This window comes from Pan paniscus, chromosome 12 (assembly GCF_029289425.2).
Source record: "Pan paniscus chromosome 12, NHGRI_mPanPan1-v2.0_pri, whole genome shotgun sequence".
NCBI lineage: Eukaryota > Metazoa > Chordata > Mammalia > Primates > Hominidae > Pan > Pan paniscus.
This window is the reverse complement of record NC_073261.2, coordinates 19,580,375-19,586,374: the sequence shown is the minus strand read 5'-3', so window position 1 is coordinate 19,586,374 and position 6,000 is coordinate 19,580,375. Positions and strand designations below refer to the sequence as shown.

At 41.2% G+C, this 6,000-nt stretch overlaps 1 long non-coding RNA gene across 1 annotated transcript in view; it reads left to right on the top strand.

The window, feature by feature from the left end:
• Nucleotides 1-1,293: 1,293 nt before the first annotated feature.
• Nucleotides 1,294-6,000, top strand: part of LOC129397115 (uncharacterized) — a 294,940-nt gene continuing 290,233 nt past the window's right edge. The window contains exon 1 of the long non-coding RNA XR_010109240.1: nucleotides 1,294-1,671. This is a non-coding gene — a long non-coding RNA (uncharacterized LOC129397115). The remainder of the gene's footprint in view (nucleotides 1,672-6,000) is intronic.

Sequence of the window (6,000 nt, the reverse complement as noted above, 5' to 3'; positions counted from 1 at the left end):
TTTTTTTCAAGCCTGCCTGCCTTTTTAATTTTTTTGAGGCAGTATCTCTCTGCCACCCAGGTTGGCATGCCAGTGGCATGATTAGATTTCACTGTATCAGCAAACTCCTGAGCTCACCCTCTCACCCTCTCAAGTATGTAGGACGACAAGTGCCTGCCAACATGCCAAGCCAATTTTTTTCGTTTCTTTTTTAGAGATGATGTTTTGCTATATTGCCCTGACTGATTGTTTTTTCTTTTGTTTGTTTGTTTTTTGGAATCCCACTCTGTCACCCAGGCTGAAGTGCAGTGGAACGACTACAGGCACAGGCCACCACGCCCTGCTTTTTTTTTTTTTTTTTTTTTTTTGGTATTTTAGTAGAGACTGGGTTTCATCATGTTGGCCAGCCTGGTCTTGAACTCGTGACCTCAAGTGATCTGCCTGCCTTGGCCTCCCAAAGTGCTGGGATTACAGGCATGAGTCCCTGGCTGGTCTTAAACTCCTGGACTCAAGCAATTCTTGTGCCTCAACCTCCCGAGTAGTTGGGATTACATGCATGAGGCAAGGTGCCTGGCTTAGTCTGCCTAAAGGTTTCTAATAATAAACAGTGCCTTGCTTATGTATCCTATTGCGTCTTTTACAACTTCAAAGATTCAAATTGTACTTCTACTTAGTATTTTATAATCCCAATGGCTGAATTTCTTGATTAGGCAAAGTGAAGAACCAACTTTGCTGCTGTTTTTTTTTTGTTTGTTTGTTTTGTTTTTTTTTTTCTTATAGTGGTTTTTGGTGTATGTGTGTGTGAGAGAGAGATACTGGAATTAAAGGTCATCATTTATTCTGGGCTGTATGTGTAGAGTCTCATTTCAAGTTGATAGTGCATATCTCTTCTGGGGTGTTGTATCTCTTCAATCGAGGTATGTGCCCTAATCAGAGGGCATGTAAATTTGAAATCTAAAACCATGTATGAGAAGCTTATAATTACAAATAAATTATCAGGTATATTTTTCTCTCCAGAGACAAATTCCAGTGGATTATTGCCATTGAAATCTCCCCACACAGGCTGGAAGATTTTTTTTTTTTAATCTAGCCCTTGTTTTCATGCAAGATATAGCCTGTCAATGTGTTTGGATCTTTTTGTAAATCCCCGTTTTTCTCTGGCCCAAGGTCCTGTCTCCTCTTCCCTAAGTGGCTCATGAAGCCCAGGTGTCTGAATCACTAAAACCCTCACACATCGGAGCTAGCAGAAGCTTCACTGTCATTTTGTATCTTTTCTGTAACAGAAAGTATTTTAAATTTCCAAACTCACCTCCACCTTGGAAGGATAGTTCTCCAGAAAGCATCGAACTGACCTTCCCCCAGCGCCCTTCTTGCTTGTAGTTCTCAATAATCACTAGAACGGCTGGGATCACTAGAACATGCTGAGATAGGGAGAATGGCCTGACAGCTGGGGCTCTGTTGCCATGCTCCCCTAGAAACAGAATGTGCTTTAATGCTGTAGCCCAGCCATTCCTATTGCCGCAGAGCATACCACCTGGGGGTGGGGATGCTGCTGTCTGGGGATCCTCAGCTGCAGTGCAAGTGGTGCCCGTGAATTTTGAGACTCCTTCTGCTCCAGGCAGCTTTCCTGAACCTTGAGGAGGACTGGCTGGTGATAAATCCTAGGCTTCTATTGTCCCTCATTGCCTGTCTGTGAGTAATAAACCTGCTTTCTATGACGTGTTGCGTATGTGTGTGTTCTGTCTTTCCTAACTCAGTTTGGTCACCAGCGCACAGCAAACCTGCTTCCCTGTCTTGTTCTTTCTCACTCAGGAGGTTGAGTAACGCCACCAGCGTAGTAACTCCTGGTATTAAATAACTCAACTTATTCATATCTAAGTGATCATGGCTTGTAGCCAGCCAATCTTTCCAGATGACTTTTGACTTCAGACAAGGACTTTATGAACATGAAGCTGAAATAATTTCTAACAATAACATTCTTATAAATGCGTTTGAGGGGAAAGTGATTTCTGGAAACCCACACATTTTACCAGCTAACCTTGTTGTTCACATGAGTTATTATTGTAGCTGTCACATTCCTTTTTCAGACCTGCTATGACGGAGATCATATATCTCTTTTAAATGTTATTCATTCAGTAAGTATTTATTAAGCGCCTACTATGTGCCAGACTTAATGCTAGAGCAACAAGGACGTAAAAATGAGAAAAGTAAAATGGATTCCTTCCCTCATAAAGATTACAACCCACTGAGAAAAAGGAAGAACCCAACAATTACATAAACATATGTAGAAGGACATGAGAGAATTGTGGAAAGCCTATTTTGTACTGGGGGATAAATCTTATAAAAGCAAAGAAACAGCTTTGTGAGAAGGTATTTTATACGTATGTGTGTGTGTGTGTGTGTATATATATATATATATATATATTCTAATTTAGTAGTGAGAGTTTCTTCACGAAGGTGGCTATGAACTCTAGCTCTGCTCTTATGGGGCTCCAGGGATTTGATTGTGGATTTTTACAATATGCTTTTCACAAAATACATTTTTTTTAATCCTGGTGGATAGCCTAATGCCTAAGCATTTGACCTGTGACCAAGTGTCCCACTCACAGGAATATCCTGCTAGACACCATTGTGGCTGTTGTCTTACCTGTGTCCAATTGACTCCAAGCAAAATAGTCACCCTCTGGGAGAGCCCTGATGAGCAAAAAAGCTATATTCAGGTATATCAGTCAGGTGAGACAGAGAAAGCAAGTGAACAAAACACGTAAAATAACAGAGGTGGTTTATTACCTACAGACCTCAGAGGGAAGAGGACAGCACACTTCACAGGGTTAATGGGAAGTGGGGAACCACAGGGGACAAGCACGCTCAGCTAGTGGGTGGGGAGCAAGAGAGAAAACAAGAGACCTGTGGGCTGAGGCTTTTATTGGCCTCCAGGGTGTTACCCAAACATGTTTCTTATAAGGAGTCAAGATTGGTGGGTTTAGAGCAAGCTGGAATGAGTTCCTTAGAATCATGCTGAGATTCTAGGAACTAGAATCAGTCTAGAATCAGATGGAGAGGTGGCCATTGTTATATATCTGCTCAGTCTATGCAAGGTGTGGGGGTCAGTGGTGCGAGTCAAGTAGGTTGTGTCCTAGAGAGAAGTAGTCACCAGGAGGTGATTATATAAGGCAGATATCTGGATTTATCACAGTGAGGAATTGGAAGGAGGTCAAGAACTGGGAATTGTGTCAAGAGTGACAGCCCCTGCTTCTGGGATGAGAAAATCTAGCTTATATTCAAAATATGCCAAAGCAAGGTAAAATGATAGGAATTCACTACAGCCTATAATGACAGATCTGAGTTTATCCAAGGAGCAGAGAAAGAAGTGATGCTAGTGGTGAGATGAGAAGAAGGACTTGGGTCTGGAGAGCCCAGGAGATCAGAGCTGCTGGTATGACAGAGAAGAAAGAGTGCTAGGCAATGGGGCTGGGGAGGTAGGGAGGCTGTGACTAACAGGGTTGAGGAGAGTACTCTGTGGGCAGTCTTGTTTTCGTCAGGAAACAAGCACAGAGGTCCACACTAAAGAGAAGCAGAGAGGAAAGGAGTCAACTAGTTAACACTGACAGATCTTTCTTTCCAATGAAGAAAATGTAGGTGTCTTAGTCACGTCTTAGCCATGGCTAAATTACTACACCCCATGCTTTCCTCTTTTAAACTATCAAGAGCTGTTGTGAAACTAAACTCTTAGAAGAATCAGATCGGTTGTCAAAATCATTTCATATTTCCCCACATCCAAATTCTGCAAAAGCAGTGAACTTGAACTTTGCAGAGTAGAACTCCTTAGAATTAATTGTATTCCTCAAATAGCATGCCATCAGAGGGTCTGTCTCTCTTTTCCACTGTTAGGCCCTTTGCACACAGCAACCAAAACAGTTAATCACCAGAACACTGGGCGGGAGGTTGGGGGGAGCGGGGGGGGAATAACATTTAAGCATAAAAAAGCACCATTTCCTGAATAATCATAAATTCATTTATTCAGTTTATCAGTGAAAATGTATTAAACATCTATTATGTGTCAGGCTCCATTCTCTGTCCTGTAAAAGGAAAATTAATTAACTTCCAGTAACTTCATTTTATTAGCAAGCTTTTGAAGGTATGGCCCGAGTAGTTATTCTCCTGAGCAGTCATCCAGTAAAAGTTTGTACCAGATGCCCTCCATCCCCCTTTTAGTGAAACAGTAAGCTAATGGACACTGAGGAGCTAGAAGCCAAAGAACTTTGAAGAGATGCCTCACCAGCTGCTGATTTTGCACTGGACCCTCCTGAAATAGCCTGGTGATAACTCAAACCAGCATAGAGGTAATTAGCTGCTATCGAAAACACACAAATATTGTTTCAATATGAGTTTTTTTTCTTGTCTCACTTTTGGAAATACTTCAGAAAAAGACTGCATGACTGTCAAAACTCTGTAACTAAATTTTGTAAAGGGGGTGGAGGTTGTGAAGCCACCCTTTATGAATACAACAAATGGGCTGAAGTCCTTGTTCACAAATTTTTAATAACATTGTTTCAGATGGGCCCTAGCTTCACCTCTTTTTTTTTTTTTTTTTTTTTACAATAAATAAGTTGAAATTAATATACAGGCTACCAGATCAGCCAGGCAGAAGAAAGATCTCAGGTTCAAATAGTACTGTCCTCAAAACACCAGCAGGAAAGAGCCATATATCTCTGCATTGCCACTGTATATTTCTATTTTCTACACCCAACTAAGCCAAATGAAGTTCATGGTATTGGAGAGGCAGCTCTACTACAATGACACGTTTAGATTTACCTATTTGTAATTTTAGCTGTAAGTAGTATAGATTTGATTATCATCTTTGATACTGGCTATTGAATAGGGACAGAATAGACTTAGCTTTTATGGGGATAAGTCATTTCTGTTCATGAAGATCTTATAGTATCTTATGGGTAAGATATAGGTATCTAGGTATCTAGGTATCTAGGTTTTTTTGTCTGTCAGCAATAAAGAAAAATCATGAATGAACCCCTCCTCACAGTCCTGCAAAAAAGTGAACCTATCTGTTGTTTGGAAACATTAAAATAGAATGTTCCCATCTGCAGGGAACAGTTTATGTGAAGTTATTCTTGAAGACAGGGAAAGGGCTTAGGTAACCCCTGGGAAGCCCCCCGCCCAACTCTCCAGCAGCAACCTCCCCTGGTAAGCCTACAGGTATCTTCTTCCGTCTATGCTGCTTTCATGTGAAGGGTAATAGTTATGACACCTATGGCAATTCCAGAAATGCATGTGTACCACTGAATGCCACTTTTGTCTCTTTAGGAGGGTGAGACTCAGACTTTGTGGCACTTAGCAATAACTTTGATAACTCAAAAGAGGCAAATGCGTATCAGAATTTTCCCCTCTCACAGAGCCCTGGCAAGATTATTTTTCTCCTGCAGTGATGAAATAGAACATCAAATATTCTGTCTTCTCCAAACAAAAAGCATAATACAATCCCTTTTTATCTGACAGTTGACCGAAACTTGTTTTTCTGGGTTCATCAGTTATCTTTTTATTTTATTTATTTATTTGTATTTATTTATTTATTTTTTTAGAGACGGAGTCTCACTCTGTCACCCAGGCTGGAGTGCAGTGGCGCGATCTCACTGCAAGCTCCACCTCCCGGGTTCACGCCATTCTCCTGCCTCAGCCTCCCGAGTAGCTGGGACGCCACTAAGCCTGGCTAATTTTTTTTTTTTTTTTTTTTTTTGTATTTTTAGTAGAGACATGGTTTCACTGTGTTGGCCGGGATGGTCTTGATCTCCTGACCTCATGATCTGACCGCCTCAGCCTCCCAAAGTGCTGGGATTATAGGCGTGAGCCACCGCACTAGCCCAGTTATCTTTTTTTAATAGATGGCAGATAAAATTAGAGATGAGACAATGCATGGCAAAGAATGTCTCTTTCTATGAAAAGCGGGAGACCTAAAACTAAACCCAACCAGAAAACACTTTCCATGCACAGATAACATCACTTATC